This window comes from Nannospalax galili, unplaced genomic scaffold (genome assembly GCF_000622305.1).
Source record: "Nannospalax galili isolate Female #2095 unplaced genomic scaffold, S.galili_v1.0 scaffold318, whole genome shotgun sequence".
Lineage (NCBI taxonomy): Eukaryota > Metazoa > Chordata > Mammalia > Rodentia > Spalacidae > Nannospalax > Nannospalax galili.
Genome location: NW_008341889.1, coordinates 2,395,324 through 2,418,226, shown reverse-complemented (window position 1 = coordinate 2,418,226; position 22,903 = coordinate 2,395,324).

Sequence of the window (22,903 nt, the reverse complement as noted above, 5' to 3'; positions counted from 1 at the left end):
ATATTTAACAGACATACTTTGAGGCCTATAATAATTTGGTCAGAGGGACATAAAGGACACGTTTTTTCCTTGCCCTCCTAGGTCAACTAGTTCCAGGGGACTGTGAGCATCTCTCAAAATGTCTGTAATGGTGGTGGGTCACCCGTCCTCTTTATCAAGGAGGCCGAGGAGACCCCACCAGATGGACTTGAACCAGTGTCCAGTCTACAAAGAGGAGGGTCGACACAGAGGAATCATTTCCTCCATTCTTCCAAGCAAAGCCAACCATGCTTTAGCAGGACCTTTGACTTATCTTCCTATAGGCAGAACTGGTAAAAGAAAGGAGCCATGGGCTTCTCCCAAGCCCGTATGATCCCTGAGGAACAGATCCTCAAATGACCTTAAGTGTAAAAATTAATTGGTTTATCTGGGCCAACTGTATGGCCTAAACACACAAAAGGAAAGTATAAACAATGATTAAGTGGGCCAATATAATTTCTTAAGAATTCATATGCATAGCTGAAGGCTACATAACAAGCAAAAATGCCAAATAGGAAATACCTTCTTTTGAGTTGTTGGCCAGGGTGGCCAAAGGGACTCCAGGATAGTAACCCAATATAGAACTGGGAAAATGAACAGCAGACCCCAATCTTATCTAAAGGAATATTGACAAGTGATTACTCCTAGATGAACAGCTGACCCTCCTAAACCATAGACCTCTAGATAGGCTGACTATATTCACCAGAAGGACAAGTAGTGGGGAATGGCTGGGGTGCCAACAACACAGCAGACAGTAGCAGGGGTATCAGAGTATAAGGACTCTAGTGGCGAGGAGGGAGGCTATGGGAGGGTGCCATCTGGGAAGTGTGTGTATAGTCAAATGAGATAGTTTGGGATGTTCTGTGTGATACACACACACAAAAAAAAAATCAACAAATTTTTAAAAACTGTATTATATTTGAGGAGGAAGCATGGAAATTTATGTCATGCTAATTAGTAGAGATGATAAACAATACTATAGAAATCTACTCCATGACTTTATAGACATACACAGGCATCAAGGATCCAAGTGTAACTGATTATGACTAGTAATAATCAGATACATACAGATTAGAGATGCAAGCACCAACATCTCAGTGTTAGTAGGAAAAACAATGAGGCTTTCTGCAAGGAACAATATATTCTAAAATGAAATAGGGATCTTTCTTAAAGGTTAAAAACTCATTCAATTTTATGTCTTACAGGGCTTTCGGTGAGTTCAATATTGTATAACTGTATTAATTCAGCTGTGAACCTAGAAACTTGCAGCCACCTGTGAAAGAGATGTACTCTTGCTCTGGAGTGTGTTAAGGAATATGCTAAAGCTGTAATGCAAAGCTTCTAATCATGTAGCTATTAAAAATTTTAAAAATATATAATGATTAAAAAAACAATTCTTCAAAGCATAAAAATTTGCTCCTTAATAATTTGTATATGTGAAAAAAATTATCCTTGAAATCTACCTGATGACTTTATATCCATGCTCAGATGCCTAGGAGCTCAGAAAGTAACTGACTGTGACTAGTAATAATCTGATATATAGAGATTAGAAACGCATGTGCAAACATCTTAATGTCAAATTTTTCTGTATGAAACTGTATTTTAATACTGTAATGGAGATCTTTTTTAAAGGTTAAAACCTCATTTAATTTTATGTCTTATAGGGTTTATACTGAGTACAATATTGAGAACTGTAATAGTTCAACTGTAAACCTGAAAATGTACAGCCAATTTTGAAAGAGATGCATCCTAGCTCAGAAAATTGTTATTGAATATGTCAATGTTGTAATGAAATGCTTCTTCTAAGTATGTGGTTATTAAATAAATAATTAAAAATATAAAAATAATAAAATATTTAAAAGAAGATATCCATATTTTTGGTCTTTTTAAAAATAATTTTTACAAAAACTTCATTGAGAATTTCATACATGTATATAAAGTGTTTTACTCACTCCCTCCCCTCCAACATTTCCCTCTCTGAAGAGGTAAGCCTAAAATCTTTTGAGTATTAGATACAAGCTCCCAAATACTTTTGACATTTTTGGCCTTTGGAAATGGCCAAAGGACCATGTATGTTGCTAATAGGCCCAAGGACATTTTGACTTTTAGCCAAGAAACTGGCTACATTTCTTTGTGGTCTTTTTACCCTAACTGCCTAGCCAATTCCTACCTCCTATTCTTATCACACCATCCTCTGAAGGGGTTACCCAAATTGCCATAGGGAATAGGGATGCACACCACCTGGTTTCTTCCATGCTGAACAGGGACGCAGGGTGAGGCAATTGGAGTACCCCTTCAGTGGGTCTATCTAAAAGACTTCCAAATTGCATAACTCTTGTCTCTAAGGGAAGAAAATCCTTGACTCTTTAATTGGAGATGTGAAGGAGAAGTAAAGGCAAGAGTAATTAGCATTACAGGTTCTAGACAGGGAACTAGAAAAAAGTCAGAACAGGGCAATTTTCAAATGTTCATATGAAAGTCCATTGGCGTTTCTTGACAAGGGCTTCCAAAAGCATCCCTCTATTTGGTTCTTCCTCATTTTTCTTTCATCTTCCAAGGCTGCATTACTTGGCTGGGAAGATTGGCTGGATACTCGGGTGAGGGTCCAGTGACCCTGCTTGGCACTCCTTTAATGAATGAGCACAACCTCATCAAGCCCAATTGTGACTGTGTTTAGCGATCAGGCTCAGCCGAAGTCGTGATGATAGTAGTTATTTCTGGCAGAAGGGACTGCTGTATAGCATCTTTTTACTAAAAGGACCACCACGTGGAGGCAGCTTTTATAATTTGGTGATGACCAAGATAAAGGGAATGTGTGGATGGGCAAACATGACTGACCCCTTCAGTTTATATTTTAGTCATTGTGGGCTTAGATACTAGTATCAATTAATTTTTAGGACCTCACAGATATTCTTTCATTTCCTTTTAAAACAAAGGAAAATAATAAAATATAATAAATAATATGTAAGAACACATCCAGCCAGAAAATCTTCATGGTGAAAATGGTCTTTTAGAAAGACAAAAGTTCCCAGACTTCATGAAAGTCACAGTTGTGTATCTGAGTGACCCAGTCATCTTAAATGAGTCACTTGGAATAACTCATCCTTGTTAGATCTGATTCACCTAATCTTTTTTTTTTTTTTTTGGTTTTTTTGAAACAGGGTCTCCCTGTAGCCCCAGACAGCCTGGAACTCACTATATAGTCCATGCTGGCCTGGAACTCATGGAGATCCACCTGCCTCTGCCTCCCAAGTGCTGGGATTAAAGGTGTGTACCACCATGCCCAGCTTTCCTAATCTTTAAAGCAGAGAGGATATGTAGGCAGGCTATTAGATGATATTCACAACATCCTACAAATAAAGTTATCTGTAGGACATGATACATGGAATAATAGCTCAATGAATGCAATTTGTTATTAATTTGGATCTATTATCATAGCCAAAAACAACGAAACAAAAAGGCAAGCAAACAAACACAACCTAAGGTAGTAGTTCTTGCTGCATTTTCTACAGGATGAAAATAGTGTAGAGGTCTGACAAATTTAAATAACATTTATTCTTTGTGAAAGCAATTGTTGGCATTATAAGTTAACTGCTTAACCACTTAGGCATGAGTCTAAAATATGCCAGAGTCTTTGACTGATGAAGAATGTATATACTTCATGGATCTTTGTGTTCCTATACATTTACTTTTGTTCTGATATTTGATGAGTGAGTGAAAACCTAAATTTTTGACCAGAGTTTTTTAAGTAATTATGGACATTGTTTAATGTGACAAAGGATGTTTGTCAATATTTTACTTCTGCTTTGAATTATAAAAGAATTTCATATAAATTCATATGAAAAGTCATTGAATAGAGAAAATAAATCCCTGCGTGTCCTGTTTACTGGTACCTAGATGGCAGGCAGGCTTTTAGTGGAATAGGAATAATCAGGCAGTATTTCCAATTTTATCTGTTGTCTTTATAGAAAAATATGAATGAAGAGAAGGACTTCAGCACTAATCTCTAAAAGAGCTTGATATAAAATGTCAATCTGTAAATTGGGACAATGCAGATCTTCACAAAGCCAGATGGTATAATGATTGCTTGGTTTTCTGTTCTTGCAAAGGACTAACCTTCCCAAACCTGCTTATTAACTCATTCATCACATTTTCCCCTCCATCCCCTAGTATAGAATATAATAGAATCTAATGATTCCTTGGCCAGCAGCTTAGACTTGCTAACCTTTCATCTTTTTCTTGAGCTCTGATTCAGGGCTATAAATCTGTGATCTTTGCATTCCCATCTCATTGGTGGTGTCACCTGCTGTAGTGAGTTTCTTGATGGAGTATATCTGAAAACCCAAAACATCTTTGGCTCTGACCTGTGTAACCCAGAAACAGTGCTCAATAGTTGCTTTTCATATCACATACAGTTGTTCTAGAAATAAAATGCCTTTTCTGTTCCAAGTTCCTCCACTTTTAGTATAAGCTGGACCCTCCTCCTGGAGTCCACGTCTCTTTGAAGAGGCTAGGCTCAGTCGTGAGGAAGGTTTTCTTTTTTATAGTAATATTGTCAATCTGTGCCATTATTGCCACTTTCCACCTTATGGCAACCATAAAGTTCTAGGATATTTTCTTAAATACCAGCTTCGTCTCTCATTTTCAAACTCTGCAGTTCCTGTTAATAGGTGAAGATCACCAAAGTATTCTAAAACCAAAGTGACCCTTTACTGAATGCCAGGGAAACATCAGTAATCTTCCCCAGCTAGAGGCAGCCCCCGTCTGTCAATGTCTTTGCCACGTGTTAAGTCAAAGTGAAGGGAGATCTTGGCTCAAAATCTGCTAAGCAGAAAACATCTAAGAAGAGGTCTAGTCATAGAATTTTTCTCATTCTTTTCTCCTAGGTCCATGGACCAGCATCTTGCAGGTGGCCTTCATTCTAAGTGAACTACAAGAAGATCGATGAGCAGGCTCTCCTGGCCTTGTCATTGGATCCAAACAATAGATGTTTCCAAATCAAACGCCCTGAATGTGGCTTTCGTGAGTCTGTTCTTTCTCTTATCTGAGCAAAGACACAAGTCTTTGTAAACTTCTCTTAACTTTTCACACACTTCAAATTACATTATTCTTGTTAAGAAAGTTACTTCTCACGTTTTATGCTAAATAATTAACCCCAAGAGGTTGATTCACACTGAGAGTTTATCAACTTAATTAGCCTCCTTTAAGCTATTAGTTAAATTTAACTTACCTATGTATATATATATTGTACTATGTATATAGATTTCAAAGTTAATTACACCTTAAGATAAAACCATCTTGTTGGGTTGCAGGGGTTCATCAAGGAACTCTTAGGTACTTGGTGAATAAATCAACGATATCTTGTCACTGGTTATCTGTACAGGTCAGACATAATCCTTGGTAAAAAAGGGATGACCAGATAAATTTAATCAGCACTTAAGGATCTTTGTAAACTTCAGTATTTGAATAGCTTTAAAAATCATCATTTTTACATATCACACTTTGTCAATCTGTTCTAGGATTTTGTAATTTAATGGAACATAATATTTGGTTGTAAATTCTGAAGCAAATGTGAAAAAGAATAAACAAGGAAATGAGAAAAGTTATGGGGATTTAGAGTTCAAGATTATGATTTGTAGTTTTAAGAGCTTAAGGACTAAGTAATTCTCAAAAATCGTGGGACATTAATGAATGAACCACATCAGGAGACAGTTGAAGAATAAAGTGGAAGACCACTCATCAAAACCCAGTATTGGTTAGGATTAATTTCAACCAGAGAATTCTGTTGGTATGACTATAAGGTCAGATCTGAGAGGAACCACAGCAAGGCTGACTTAAGGTTTGGACATTAAACTATTTCTAGGGGACTGTGCAACATTCTGCTTTAGTTATTTTAAGAGCCCAGGGTGGGATCCATTCTTAGAAGTGACTAAACGACCTACAACGGGTATTATAGAAATCAATGGCTCCTATAATATGTCTAGCTTACTTGCCCCAAAGTTTTGTACATTCTTCATTAATATTCGGATTAGCTCAATCTTTGCTGAGTCTAATAATTAAATGCAAATTCATGTTCTAGTGTTCATTTTGAGGAGATTCTCATTCTCTGTCTTCATTACAGTCTGTCTTCTTCCTTTAGTACTGCCTCTGTTTCTGCCTGTCATATCTTTATAATCACATTTGTGATTTACTCAAATAATCATTCTTTCCAACAAATAATAGTTGAAAAATCAAAGGCTGAGAAGCCACATTCATCTGTAGGACTTAGATTAGACACACTGAAGTTTGATTTTCTAGACAATTGATTACTTGACAATTAGTATGCCATGATTCCTAAAATTTCAATCTGCTCTTGATTAGACTCAATTTCATTCTATGTGTTTTAAGGTACTTTTATAAAAAAAATCAGCTGATGTGAATTGTTGTTTAGTTTGGTACATTTTGTGAGTTAAGATGTGGAGACATTTTAGAACACTCCTGTAACAAATGTATACTTGTCTGAAACACCAGGAAATCCTTCCTCCAAGCAGAAGTAATAATGACCAGGTAGAATCAATATGGACATTCACAGATTTACCACGTGTGAAGGTGGTTAGCTCCCTAACTCAAAAGCTATCACTTCTTAAGACCTATTTGTTTCTGGATCTTCTAGCCAGGGCTTGAATAACTAAATGCAACAACAACATTAATTTGACATAGTCACTGAGGCATACAGCTATTTTCTGAACAATTTCTTATTGAGAACCCACTACTGTGCTAACAGAAGGTGATGCAGGAATAAATTCATAGCTGTTTCTTTCTAGGAAATCACATCCCACTTGGGAGAAGGATCTCTATCATTGCAATAGTGAGTTATATTGCAGGCAGAGGAGTGTGTGAGAAGATAGAGGAAGTATACCAACCCACATGGGTTATAAATGCAGAACTTTAAGATTTTTGCTCTAGATTTTGTCATCATTCACTGAACTCATTTTATTTATTATTTTTATTTTTATGTGTTTGCATGTAATACTTGTATGTAAGTAAATAGGCCTGTGTCATGCAATGCCTGCAGAGGTTGAAAGACAGTGCCAGATCCCCTGGTTAGATGGTTGTTAGCTGCCACGTGGGTGCTTGGAATCAAACCCGGATCCTCTGCAAGAGCAGTCAGTGCTCTTAAGTACTGATCCATCTCTCCAGTCCTAAACACTTTCTTTTAAAAATATTTTAGTGATTCTTTGAGAAATTCATAAAATTTATTTGATCACATTCAGACCCTCTTCATATCTCCACTCAGATCTACTCTCACCTTCTTAACCCACCTCACTTCATGTGTTCTATTATGTTTACTTAAATTTCTATTGATTCGAGAACTTCATCCAAAGTGTTTTGATCATATTTAGACCCCCTCTTGTTCTCCAAACCTACTTTTACAATCCCCCACCCTACTTCATGTCTTCTATTTTGTTTGTCTTTTTCTTAAGGCTTATTGAGCTTTATTTGTGTTTCCCAAGTGCTCTTAGGTGTGGGTCTACCCCTGGGAATATTTTCAAGCTATCAGGCATCACAGCATTTGAAAAATTTATTCTTCCTCTCCCAGCATCTATCAGTTGCTAATAGACCCTCAGCTTGTCTGGGCTTTTCTGCCTTCCTCCTCCTTTGATGCTGGTCCCTGTCTAGCTTGGTTTCCCACAAGTCTTATGCATGCTGCCAGAAGTGTTGTGGGTTCATGTGCCCAAATAATTTTCAAGGCCTACTGGGTCTAAGTTCTCTGAATGCTTCAGTGTGGTCTATCCCCTGGAACCTGGCCAACGTACCTGGCACACCCTTGAAGAAAACAAAGTCTCCCTCTCTCAGAAGCTACCAATTGCCAACAGTTCCTCAGCAATGGTTTCTTGCTTACCTCTCTCCTCCATGCTGGGTTTTTGTCTGGCTTCCATAATCTGCACGTTCTTACAAGTACTTTGGTTTCATATATGTAACTGTCCTGTTGTGTCATTGTAGTTAAATTTTACCTCTGGGAGGCACACATGGTTTCCAGCTCCCTCTACCCACCATCATTATGACAAACCGAGGTAATATTCCTCCAAACTATAGTTTAAAGAACAAAATTATTGGGCTTACTAAAAGAGCATAGGGTGGTGATAGGGGTTACATACAAAGTATGTGGGCACATGTGGGCTTCCTTCCTGTATATCTGGCTGGGACCCTCTGACCCCTGCGTGGTGGCTCAAGAAGGCAAAGGCCATCCCCTCTCTCAAGCTATCTCTGTCCCTATCCTTACTTTCTTTATAGCTCAACGGTCAAGTTTATAATTCTAGACGAGCAGGTGCAACCAAAATTGGGAAGGAGGTATGGCTATAACTTGGCAGTTTAGTTTGCCAGGAGGAGGACAAGCTCATACAACAGTCATTAAAACATGGTTTGCTTATATTCATTCACCACCCTCGGCTCTTATCTTTTTTGAGGAGCAATAACTCTGATTTCTATTCTCTCTAATTTAAAACTAAGTCTAGCATGGTGCTGTACCTTACATTTTACAAATTACACATATTCACTTTGATGCTCACATTTGATAATGGAAAAGTATACCATGTGTTCATTTTCAAGGTATGAGAGGTAAGTTTTGTAAGTTTATGTTTCTGCCTTTCACTTTTGGTAAATAAAAAATAAAGAAGAAAAGTGCTATGTTGTTCCTGTCTAGAAGTTAAGACAAATGAAAGGAGGGTTGTAAGATAAAAAGTGTCATTATCAAAACCTCCTAATTACATGTATTTTATTCCTTATTTTAAAGATAATACTTAATTCAAACAGACATTTTTATCACAATTATATATTTTTTTCAGTTTTATTTCAAATGCTATAAAAGAACCATTATGTGATATAGCACAGATTTCCTAGATTGCTACTCAGATTTTCTATAAAACCCTTAGTTCATAGAACACTGTATTTTTTACTTCAAGGGACAGAGTGAATCACATTAGGACCTCTGTGCCATATAGATTCATTCACAGATACCGAAAACTTGCATTATAACCCAGGAGTACACATTAAGTAATACATGTTTTGCTTTTGAATATATAGAATTTTATAGAATGTTTGAGATTTTCACACAATATAATTTGATAATATTTTGATACTCTCCCCCATCTGCTCCTCCCCTTTCCACCTGCTACCCAATTTAATCAATTTAATTTTTTTTAAATCTCTCAAATGCCTTATGTCCCAAAATGTCTTTCAGTATGGGTCCATCCAATGGAACCTGGTTAATCTACAAAGAGTCCCATCCCCATAAGAGACTGTCTCTCCCCCTTCCAGCAGTCATAATTTGCCAAAATTTCTTAGGTTGGGTTTGGGTTTCTTACCCATTTCCATGTCTATGCTGATTTTTTTTTCTGGTTGAACTTGTGTAGGACTGTTAATATCATCACCACTACAGTGAGCTCATATAAGTAAATGAACAGGTGTCTGGAAAATTCTGTGTTCTTGTAGTCATCTACAACCTTTGGCTCTTACAATCTTTCTTCCCTCTCTTCTACAATGATCCCTGAGCCTTGGGAGAAAAAAGTTTGAAAAAGGTGTCCTATTCTGGGATAAGCACTCTGCAGCCTTTTGCTCTCTATGGATTGGCCAGTTGTGGGTTTTGTGTTAATCACCATTGGCTACATAAGGAAACCTCTAGTGAGAGATGAGAGATGCATTCATCTTATGTGTAGAGGTTGCACTGAAGATGTGTTCTTTAGGGATAAGCATGTTACAGTCATTTACTATGTATATTTTATCAGTTGTGAAACTCTGGAATAGTCTCCATCTGTTGCGAGAAGATGCTTCTTTGATGAGGGGTGAGAGGTACACTTGTCTGTAAATATGAGGATTCGTATTTAGGATTTTTATTTTTTATTTTTCTTTTAAGTGTATGAGTGCATGGCCTGCATGTATGCAAGTGCACCCATATCATGCAATGCCCACAGAGATCAGAATAGGGCATCAAATTCCCTGGAATTAGATTTACTGATGGTTGTTAGCCACAATACAGGTGCTGGGAATAGAACCCAGGTCCTCTGAAAGAGCAGCTAGTGCTCTTAACCACTAAGCCACATGCAGCCCTGAGGATGCATACTTAAAATAAACAAGAAAGTACATTGGTTTAGAATATGGCAAAAGGGGGTTTTTCTCTAGCATCTATGACCTCTCCAGCTATGTGTATTTGGCTATGTTTACAGTACCACACATGAGTTCCCTCCTTTTGAACAGGCCTTAATTCCAATTAAACAGCTGTTGATTAACCCCAAGATAAAAGTGCTAATACCACACCAAAAGCCATAATTTGCGGTGCCAGTCGTTATTGTTTATTAGGATTTGCAGCTGGGTAGAACCATTTTCATTATCTGTTCACCAGTTGAGGAATGTTTAGGTTGTTTCCATTTCTTAGGTATTGTGAAAGGATCAACAACAAACTTGGATGTACAAGTATCTCTGCAATAGGATGAGTCCTTTGGGTATATACCAAGGAGTGGTATAACCAGATCATATGGTAGATTCATTTTAGTTTTTTTAAAGAGTTCTCCATATTGATTTCCACAGTGGTTACACAAGTTTGCAATCCCACCGAGAGTGAACAAAGTTTTCCCTTTCTCCACATTCATGCTAGCATTTGGTGTCATTTGATCTCTCAATCATAGGAATTCTGACTGGGGTTAGATGAAATCTTAAAGTAGTTTTTATTTGCATTTCCCTAATTACTAAAGATGTTGAACACTTTTTAACATGTTTTTAAACCATTGCTATTTCTTCTTTTTGAGAAGTCTTTGTTCAGCTCCGTAGTTTATTTTTTAATTGGGTCATTTATTTCCTTCCTTCTTTGATTTTTGAGTGCTTTATATATTCTGCATATTAATCTTGTGCCAGGTAAAGAGCTGATGAGGATTTTCTTCCACTCTGTAAGTTTCCTCTTCACAAAACTTGTTTTCTTTGCAGTACAGACTTTTTTTTAGTTTAATGAGGTCCTATTTGTCTATTATTGACCTTAATTTCTGAGAAAATGATGTCCTATTCAGAGTCCTTTCCTGCACCTATGTCTTTGAAGATACTCCTTATATATTCTTCTAAGTATTTTAGCACTTACATTGAGAGCTGTAATCCATTTGGAGTTGACTCCTGTGCAAGGTGATAGGTATGAGTCTAATTTCATTCTTCTGCATGTGGAGATTCAATTTCCCAGCACGATTTTTTAAAAATGCTGTCTTTCTTCCACTGCGTGTTTGTGGCATCTTTGTCAAATATCTGGTGGCTGAAATTGTGTGCACTATGTTTGTGTCTACAAAACTGTTTTGTGCCAATAGAATGCTGCTGTTTTTATGACTGTGACTATACAACATAGACTGATGTCTGGTATGGTAAAATCCTCTGGCACTGCTCAGGATTGCTTTGGCTATTTGGGGTCTTTTGTGTTTACATATGAATTTTTGGATTTATTTTCCTATTTTGTGAAGAATATCATTAGGATTTTGATTGGGATTGCATTGAATCTATAAGTATCTTTTGGTAGGATGGTCATTTTCACAATATTAATTTTACCAATCCATGAGCATGGGAAATCTTTCCATTTCCTTGTGACTCCCTCAATCTCTTTCTTCAAAGTTTTAAAGTTTTCATTGAAGAGGTATTTGTTGTATTTTATCATATTTATCTTTAGATTTTTTGAGGCTATTTTGAATGGGAATTCCCATAAAACTCCCAAAAGTTTCCTAAACTTTTTCTCTGACTGCTTGTAATCTGTGGCTAGAAAGGCTATATGAAAATTTTTAATGAAACTAGATTCCTAGCAAATAAGAGGAATCATCTTAAAATATGAATATAAAGGAAACAAAGGACATTTCATAGTTTATCCTCATGCATCCACACAATTCATCTAGAACTTCAAATTACTTCTGCATTCCTGCTAAATATGAACAGATCGTTCCATTTAAGGCAGATTATACATGCATGATTCATTGAAATAGTCTCTTCCTGAACACTGACAAAGATATGTATGCTGCTTTACCTTTGAAATCTAAGAGTCCATTCAACTCCAGCATTTCCAGCTCTATTATAAAAGAAAGAACAGACTCAATCTTCCCGGTGAATCAAGCACATCCTTTTCTTGGCATCCCTTCATTGAATCCTCTGTCACACCTCCCTCCACACGCACTTAGCACTAAAACAATATGTGCCTTCTCATTTCACACAAAGAGAGGCAGTGGCATGGTATTGAGCTCCTGGGTTTACATAGATTATTTATCACTGTAACAACAATCTCAGTTATTAGACTGGAGGCTTGAATTTAGGAATAGGACATACTGGCTTTGCAAGTAACAAATGCATTACATAATAAATATTAATTATTCTTCCATTTTCAACAACTTTTACTCAGTAGATACTCTGACTCATTCAAAGCACCCATTTAAAGATATTCAACATTATTAAAAATGGGGGATGCAGGTAGGTGCAGGGTCTAAATGTATTTGAGATGTATTGGATGGAATACACAAATCTTCAATTAAAAATATACTGGAAAATATGAACATGAGACCAGAAGTCATGGAATATACAGCACAGCTGATAGGCAGGTGTCCATCAAATCACACAAAATGTCAACAAATGGATAGACGTTATCAGAGAGAACACACATGTCACAGGGAAAAGAGAGTCTGATGTGGGCAGTGTTACAGAAGACTTCGTTAGGAAGTGCTTCCTATTCTTTCACTGTGAAGAAGGAGTAAGTAAAAATCAGATGAACAAAGGTGATGGGAGTTTTCCAGGGGACACAACATCCTATGTCAGAAGAAATAGCAGTCAGGACTCTAACACATTTCAAGAACTGGGGAGGGGGGCGGGGAGGGGGGACTGATAGCCTGGAACCAGGAAGAAGGAAGCATTGGCCATGATAAATATTGAGGTCTTGACATTATGAGATGAGGGAATATAAGAAGGGCTAACTTATGAAGTGACATGACCAGATCATTCAGACTGCTGCAGGGAGACCAGACTGGATCGGTGAAGAACATTTGACACAGCTTGACACTCATTTATTAATTTGCTTCTGTATTTATTCACCCACATATCTTTTCACACTCACTGAGTGCCTTCCACATGAAAAGCAATGTAAGGGATAGAAAGAGACATAAATCAATTTTGGCTTCCCCAAGTGCTTATTAAAGATGAGTAAATTTTTCTTCTGATAATTTGAATGTTAAATTACTGCAGTGGCTTGTGCTTGAATGATGATGACTGACTAGCTAAAAGTAGTTTAAGTCTAGAAATTTTTGCTCTAGTGAATTGTACGATGATAATGGAATTTGTATTAAAGTTTGTGACTACTTGTCCTTTTCTGCCTTGTCAGAAATCTCTGAAAATTTCTTCAAGTTCCCACATGGCATTTTTAGGTTAGAGTCAATTTCTATTGTTTTCTTCATGTAGTAGAGATGTGGAGATGTATTCCTAACATAAGTACCTGTTTAGATCCAGTTTTTAAATTCATTTCTCATTCACTCGAACAGTTCAGCCTGTTTTATTAATCCCTTCTTTTTTCATCATTTTTCATTCTATTTCTAATACCTGTCAGATATTTCAACAATCAGAGATCTCATTGAAACTCAGTGAACATAATCTAACTATTGAATGTCTGATGCTGTGGAGAACAATGAAGTAGAGTTTCAGAGGAAATGTTTTTCAAGAACAACCTCTGATTTTGTCTCAACTGTTTGTGTGTAATGGTGGAGAAAGAAAGAATACTTGAAAGATAGAAAAAGTATAACTATTAATAGAGACTGAAGAAATCATTTGGTTCAGTCTTATGTAAGCTGCTAAACTGGGGACGTAATTTATGGATCTTTCAGAAAGTCTCCTTTGCCAGAAAATGGCATTAATGGCATTAATGGATGACTCCCTCATATATGGCATTAAAACCAAACAAAAGAAACAATTACAAATGTGCCCCCTTCCTTCTCCTAATTTTTCGTCCTCCTTCTCCTTCTTCTCTAGTGTCAGGATAGGTCAAGTCATTCTTATTGCTATATACTACTGTACAATTTAGAAGCATACAGCAACAAACCTTGGGCCATAACAGACAGCTAACAGGGAAGAAAGCACATGCTGAATGATACATACTGAATCTGACTTTACATCTGCAGATGGTCCCTCTTTTGGTCTCATTTTCCTATTCAGCAAAAGTTCTGTTGGCCTCTTTAATCTCAGCAAGTGTCAAGAAACAATTCAGTGCTGCTGAAGAGCACTAATGCCCTTCATTAGCCTCTTATAACATTCCTTCCTTAAAAAATAAAGCCTAAGAATAATCTGTTAACTACCAACTTAAAAGCAGAATGTTCTCCTAAGTCTCCTTTGTAGGACAACATCAGAAATTACTAACTATCCCAGAAATCACAGGAAAAAAAGGAAGGCTAAGCTCTGACCACATTCGTTTGATGATATCAAGGAGAGGCCAGCTAGAAGGTTCTCTATTAACAAGTGAGTTAAGCTCTTTGAATGCTACAGACATGGGTTTCATTTTATCATAATGCCAGTATGTGACAGTTTGATTATTTTGGTAAACTAATAGTCAATTCAAATGAGAATGTCACCTGATTTTTCCATTTAATTAGTACAATGGGTCAATGGATTTAATTAAGGGACCCATATACAAGAACACATATGGAATGCATGTATCCATTCAGCAGACACCCATATTCCTTTTTTCTAGACACCCTCCTATCTGTATCCACCCATAAGTCCATGTTATTTCACATACCAAAGAAAAGTGCTTGCACAAATTCAGACTTATGCTATATGTGAATACTAATGAGAAAGTAGGAGGAAAAAGGGCCACTAGAGAACTAAAAGAAGATGGAAATGCAGGCCAGACTGAAAAAATGAAAAGCGGGCACGGTGAACCAAAAGGAGGACAGGAGCACCAGAAAATTCAGAAAGAATGAGAGAAGAAAACAACATTCATGAGAAAGAAAAAAAAGTCAGAAAATGTGTTGAACTCCGAAAAATTGTTTTGTGAAAGTTGAAGCTGGACTGTGGGTGGGACAGAATGGATAGGCACACGGTCGTGGAAAAAAATTAAGAATATAAAGATCTAGTACAGTCACGGATTGTGAGTACAACTAAATTTCATCTTCTAAATGCAGAGACAGGAATCTAACAGCTTTGGAATATATCTGTAGTATCAACAAGGGCTGTGGAGTGTTGCCGACTAGCCAGTTATGTTCTGAGCACAGATATCAACCCACAGAGTCCTTATGACAACCAAGTGAAGGACATTTGCAACTACTTTTACTCTATATGAAAGAAAACTGAGGCATAGGAGCTGAAGAATTTGTCCCAAGCATCACAGTTAGTTAAGAACAACAGCACTAGAACATGCACCTAGGTGCTTAGAGAATTCTGAGTTCTTTTATTTATGTATTTATTTTTTTGAGACAGGGTCCCTCTATGTAGCCCTGGCTGGATTGAAATTTACTGTGATGTCCAGGCCAGCTTTGAACTTAGAGAGATCTAGTTGCCTCTGCCTCCCAAGTTCTGGGATTAAAGATGTGTTACCACGCCTGGTTCCCATTCTGACTTAAGCAAAGCTGCTTCATCACATTTCATTGGTAGTTCTTATGTACATAAGGAAAGACCAATATTCATGTCTCTTTTCATTAACTAATTGATTCTCTTCATTTATTACCCAAGATTTTCTGGAAAATCATCAATACCTAGTTTTACCTGTGCACCTGGGAAGGGAAGATGATTAAGGTAATTTAAAGAATTCTAAGAAATTTTTATGGTCTCAATGCTTGTGTCTCTCGCAGATTCACACATTAAATTCTTAACCTCAAAAGTATTGGAGAATGGGGGATCTTTCGTGGAAGTGCTTGGGACATGAATGAAATAAAAGTCCTTACAAAAGAAGTCCAAGAGACTTAGTTCATTCTATTTATTTTAATGTACATTTTAATTGAATGTTTGTACATTTCATGAAAACATCTTTTTTGTTTTAATTTTGGTCTTTTTGAGACAGGGTCTCCCGGTAGTCCCAGCTGTCCTGGAACTAACTATGTAGACCAGGCTGGCCTTAAACTCACAGAGATCCACCTGCTTCTGCCTCCTGAGTGCTGGGACTAAAGGCGTGCGCCACTACGCCCAGCTCATAAAAACATCTTAATCATGTTTGCACCCTTTCCCCATCTGCATCCCCTGTTAGCCCCCCCCACCACCAGATTTCATGCAATCTGTCATATATGTTACAGTCTATGGCGTCAAGTTAGTGTACCTAGATGATCCTCAGTGTAAGTTCATCCGGGGGATCTAGGTATCCTATTCAGAGTCTCTTCTTTAAAGAATATCAAGTCTTCACCACTTAGCAGAATTCTGCTGCCAACATTTCTTCAGGTAAGTTTGGGGTCTTCTTCCCCTTTCCCCAGTTCTATGCTGTTTTTCCATGTGAGGACAGAGTGAGGATATGCCTTCTATGATCCAGAAGGTGGTCCCTCACCAGATACTGACTGCACTGACCCCAATGTTAGTTAGAATTTCCAGCCTCTAGAACCGTGTTATGTTTTTTAAAACTTTCCCAGGTTATTGTACTTTTATAGCAACACAAAATGAGATAGAAGAGTTAAGTTCAATTAAATACTCGTGATTTTATGTTACATGCCTGTACTAAATTCTTCAGGGCTATAAATAATAGTATGACCAATTTTATGTGGAAAGTTCAGAAAAAAAATTTAGGGCTGATGCCTGAAACATTCATGAAGTAAACAGTAATGATAGCAAAATGCAAAAGGCATGAAACATTAACTTGGCAAGAAAGGGAAAGAGTTATGAAGGCATCAAGCATACAGGAAAGGGATGATGCCTGAAGAAAGAACAATGATTTTGTGTATGTGTGCCTGCCCATGTAGGCATGTATGACATGTATGATGATCAATGTGATAAACTTAAGTAAAGTCTAGGATATTATTGAACTATTCATCTGGGTATTACTGTAAAGGCATTTGTACTTCTAGAGAGGATTAACTGGGAGGAGTGAGGATACAACTAGAATGTTAGAGGCACTGTTCCATGTGCTGGGTCCCAGACCAAATATAATGGTAACCTTAGTGCTGGCACACCCCTTGCTCAGCTTCTTGATCCTATCAGATGTTGCATGCTCCCACCACCACAACCCCAAAGCCACCCCTGTTGTCATGTCTTCCAAATCTTCTTAAAATGTGACTAAAATAAATCAATTACTTCTTATGATTTCAGCCACAATGACACAAAAGGTACAAGGTACCATATGTAGAAGTGGCAGAATTGAGGTTAGAGACATAACTAGTTTCAGATGTGGTATGCAAAAACATTTTGCAATTTACAGTGTTATTAAGAAAAGATTCTAGGGGCTGGTGAGATGGCTCAGCATTTAAGAGCACTGGCTGCTCTTGCAGACAGTTGGGTTTGTTTCCTAGCACCCACATGACGGCTAACAACCTTCTATAACCTCAGTTCCAAGGGATCTGATGGCTTCTTTTGGCCTCCATAGCCATTGTACAACTCAGGTGCATTTATATACATACAGATAAAACACTTCTACACATAAACCCAAAATAAATAAAGACAAAGGAAAACAATCTAAATGAGTGAATGACACCCTCATAATTGCTTTCACAAGATTCTTGCTGCCCTTATGGAAGATAAACTAGAGATAGCCAAGTAAGAATGAGAGCAACTAATTGGTGGGCTACTGCTTATTTGTATTGCCCTGGTAAAAGCAAGAAAAGAATGAAAGCTGCAGAATTAGGAATGAAGAAAATGTCAAGTGATAACAATAACCTCCAGCAGGTCCTCCTCAATAGTCAGTGTGTCTATGTGGCACTAGTAGGGTGTTAAGAAAACAAAAGTCTAATTTTCAAGGTCTGGTTAAGGGGGAGGTATAAGGTACCACTAGCATCTTTTGAGGGAAAAAATGCTTAAGCAATTAATGATAGCAATCTTTTAGAGATTGAATGTTTGGAGTTACAAGCATATGTTATAATGGAGACCACCCAAGTTAAACCATTCTTGGTCCTGGAACCAAGTCTTGAGATTTCTATTCTGTAGGATTTAGGTCTACAAACATCAGCAATTATTTAAGAGCATCTGTGAGCAAATCACTCTGGAAAATAACAATGAGTCTCCACCAAGGACAAATAATACAGCTTAAAATTATTTGGCACCCATAACTAACTTGCCATGAGATTATTCACTTTTTTCTTAGAATAAGTGATTTCTATTTTCCCTTTCATGTCTCCTACAGACCATGAAATACTCATGGCCTGATGATATCTTTCACTTTTTTCTTCACATTATGTTTGCCTTGTCTTCCACTTAAGACAAAAGAAATTGATGATTTAAATGAATTTAGAACAGTTTTTTTTTCACTTAAAGGGAGCCTTACTCTCCCTGAAATGTTTAAAAATGGGAACAAATGTGGATCTGGACTTCCTCTTCCCTCTTATTTTGTCAAAATTTATTGTTGTTGCCTCCTTTTGTGCAACTATATTTTTAACTTTATTTATTTTTATTTATGCATATGTGTGTATTGCCTGTATGTACATAAGTGTACCCATGTTGTACAATGTCCATGGAGGTCAGAAGAGGCGGTTGGATCCCCTAGAACTGGAGTTACGGACAGTTGTTAGCTGCCATATGGGTGCTGGGATTCAAACCCAGGTCTTCTGCAAGAACAGTCAGTGTTCTTAACCACTGAGCCATCTCTCCAGCCCCTCTTCTGTCCAATTATATGAAGTACAATTACAAATAATATAGTAGTTTTCTCTTGAATTAAATGGGACTGTTAATAATCTCTGGCTTTTGAAGATTAAATTAGTTAATATAGAGAGAGTATTTAGGATGAGACCTAAGCTATTATACACATGAAAATATTATGTTTATGTTTATTATTCTTATTACTGTGGTTGCTATTTGAGGGAAAATCTCGGGTGAAATCTGCTGGGCTTTTAGATAGCAGTACATCACTGAACAAAATGCACTGTATATTTTTCTAGCAGGAGCTCTAGGGTTGAATTATTGGAACTCTATATTTGCTTTGGGAGCAGCTGAATAAACTGAGAAAACATCTATTGATAATTTTACAAAAAGGCAGAACAAATTCCTTACAAACTACTCTAGTAGAAGTAATTTGAAAAATATCAGAAACCACAAGGTATACTGAATGCTTGATATATTCAATTTGTAAGCTGGATAAGGATTCATAAAATCACTTTGTAAGCATTTAGTAACTCTTCTTTGAAGAAAGTCATGTGCATTGCTTATCACAGCTAATATATCATGATATATTTAGCTCTAATGAAATGTGACCTAGATGCATTATTGTAAACGAGTGGTTGAGATTGTTTTTAAGACTAGTTACTCTCACTTTCCAGCTGTTCTCCTTTCCGAATCTGGAGCTTAACCATCCATCTAAATTGAGCTTGTAAGGAAAATAGAGTTTGATCAAGCTACAATTTTGATTTGAGAATTGCCAAATGGGTGTTCGCTCCAGTGTTTCTTTCCATTTGTTTGTTTTTGTTTTGGTTTTGGTAATGTGGTGAATATGTGAAAACAGACTTAAAGCACTCCACAGTTTCTTATTCTCTGCACGTTGACCAGTTGTGGGTCTCGGTATCGAGTGCCATCTTCGGTAAAAGCAACTGCTCTTATATATTCTTAATCTGCATATGTACACCATAAGCATATATACTACTTGCACATTATGATGCAGGAAGCTTAAAGCTTTGTGAAATGCTCTGAGCAAAAAGAGGGGTTGGAGTAGTAGTGCCCAGTTCATCTCTAGAAATAGAAGCAGTACAAAATATCTGTTCAAAACATTAACTGTTTTTACAACAAATTTAAAAATTGTACAATGTTATATTAAAAATGAAAATAAAACTTAAGGTTTCCTCATTAGCCATCTTTCTTTTATTCTTGGACTGCATGTGGACTTGGATGCTGAGAAGAAATGTTCCTCCTGTACCAATTTAATTTGGAAAAGTAAATCAGATGGGTTCAAAACAGGAGGTTCTGCATTGGCCAAGCCTCAATGGGAATGGATTTACTGGCAAAAAATTAGTTATCTTTTCTCCAGGGTCAACTTCTTCAGGACATGCTCCAAAGGCAGTAGGTGGGAAAACCTCAGTCACTAACCACAGGACAGACGTTCCAAGTATAGGCAGTTAACCCCACCATAGATGACTGAGAGAAAACCAGGTTGCTGAATTTGCAAGATGTTTGGTGAGGCTGGACAATTCCTGTAATGCAGTGAAATATCTGTATAAATATAGCTATGAGACAGAGATCTGTTGTCTGCCATCAACATGTCTGATTTCCAAGTCCTTGAATATGCTTTGAAGTTTAAATCATAGCTATCCAACATGAATAAAAATCTTAAACTGTTTTTGTGGGGAAAAACTAAAAATAAATTTTATGATTTTTGATATATAATTTTTACTTTAGGTCCAGTAAATATATGCCCAAATCTGTGAACTGTTTTAACATACATTTTTAAAGAAAGAATTGATTGGAAAAACATCCCAAACAGCTTGCTTTAGCTTTATGAACTTCTTAATGTAAATCCTAATGCAACAAGATTACAGTTTAATGAGTGACAGTGGAAAAAGCTGATCATTTCTTATAAGAAATCTTGCCAATTGCTAAAAATTTTGAAATGGAGGGAATTATAATCATAATCTAATGTTCAATATCAGAACCAAGAGAAAAAAACCACAGTGGTAAGAATCAGAATAGTGTAAGAAGACATTTACAAATATTATAAGGTTCATGAAAGAGAAATTTTGGAGCATAGCAATTATGGTTACACTGGTCAAATATAAACAATTTGGTGGTAATATAAATGATAGAGTGAGAGGGTTCCTAATGGCAACTCACACAGAAATGGAACGGAAAAATAGGAAGCGGAATGTTCACACTAAGTATAAGACATGTAGACTCCCTGGTTGCAAGGTTTTAAATGGCATGCTTTTTATCTTTGTGAATTTCAATTAGACTCCGCAATGGGTAAGCCAGGAAAGGAATATTAATGATGGAGGAGGAAGCTGGGTGGTGCTCCATTCTTCACAAAGCCAGCTAAACAAGAGAAAAAATTTTTGTTTAGGTTGTAGCATATTAAATACTCATTGGGAAAGTGATGCCTAACACGTTAAAAGGGATAGCTTGACATATTTATATTGTAAAGGCTTTACATGCCTTCCTTTATCTTCAAAGCAAAGCTAAAATTTACTGTAGATTAGCACTGCCTGTTAGGAAAACTGCACCATCTGTGAAAACATTTGAATTTTTTGGTGCCCAACTAACAAAATTGAAGTTTTTGACATATATTGACTCTGAATGTAAAATAACAGAAACAACAGATCTCTCTCTCTCTCTCTCTCTCTCTGTCTCTCTCTCTCTCTCTGTCTCTGTCTCTCTCTCTGTCTCTCTCTCTCTCTCTCTCTCTCTCTCTCTCTCTCTCGTCTAATGCTTGTAACAACTTCTGGAAAAAGATAAACACCAGCTCTGACTTGCCTGAGTAGAATATGCACAATATTCTATTTCATGTGCATTACAAAGGAAAACGTCTCTTTTTCTCCCCTTCTCTTTTTTGTTCAACTTGCACGTTTAGATTAAATCGCCCCGGATAAAATAGACGAGAAATCAATCAGATCAAACACAGAATGCTCAAAGTGTATGATGGGGTTGGAATTACAAAGCTCTGCCAGGAAAAAGCCCTAAAGGGGGAAACCTCAAACCCTGCTAGATGGCTTCTGTGAAAAGCCCTGAAGAGGCGGCAAAAGCAAGGCAGGTCCCTTTGCTTGGGGTTAATGTAAACTTTTTAGAGCTGTTAGAATGAGTCTGATCACCTGGTAAGGAGAATGCCTGGCAAAAGGGGCTGGGGAAAATGATTGCTGAAAGTAGGCAGGAGGGTTCCTAAAGTGTAGGAGCTGCACAGGACTTCACTGACCAGCTGGGGTAAATCTCCAGCCCTAACAGCATTGTGGGGAAATTGGCCCTGATAGCTGGAATGCAGAGGGCTTCGGAAATCAAAGAAACTTCCTGCTGTGTGATTCCACGCAGCGTGCGTTTAACTTGGTCCTGCGTGGATGCGCTGATGACTAAGTAAAGGCGTGATTAGCCCCTTCGCCCTCCAGTGGGAGCCTTACATCGTTACCTCTTCCAGGCAGCCACATCTTTCCTCCTCCAGGGATGGTGTTGGAGGACCAGCGGCATCATCCCACCGGTATCTAGAGCCTCGAAGAGACACACGTTCCTGATTGCACACCCACACTCACCAGCAGCCCCCACCCATCCCTAGGAAGCGCCAGAGCCTCCCGAGAGAAGCTGGTGGCCGGGGTTGAGCTCTGGTCCTCCTGCGCGGCGTGGGCGCCAGCAGCAGAGCTCCTGGGCGCACTGGGGCGCCCCGAGCCTCCCTGAGCTGCGTTTCTGCGGGTGCCAGGAGGGCGTCGGTCGTTTGGCACGAATTGGGGTGAGGGGGTGGGGTCCTCGCATTCCCAGGAACCTCGCTAGCCCTCCTCCCCAGGCTGGCTCCTCCTCCTCCAGGCGCGGGGCTCGTGCCCGCCGCCGCCTGCGCGCATCGCGCCTCCGTGCCCCCACCCCCGTCTCCTGCCATCCCTTGCTACTCCCTCCTCCTCTTCCTCCTTCTCCGCCCATCACCACCACTACGGACGCCTTCGCCTCCCTCTACTCCTTGCGCTGCCGCCACCGCTACTTGCGCTCTGCTCTCCAGCTTCCACCAGTCCATCAGCCCATCACTCCCTGCTCTTTCCTTACTGCAGTCTCTCTCTCTCTCTCTCTCTCTCTCTCTCTCTCTCTCTCTCTCTCCCTCTCTCTCTCTCTCTCTCTCTCT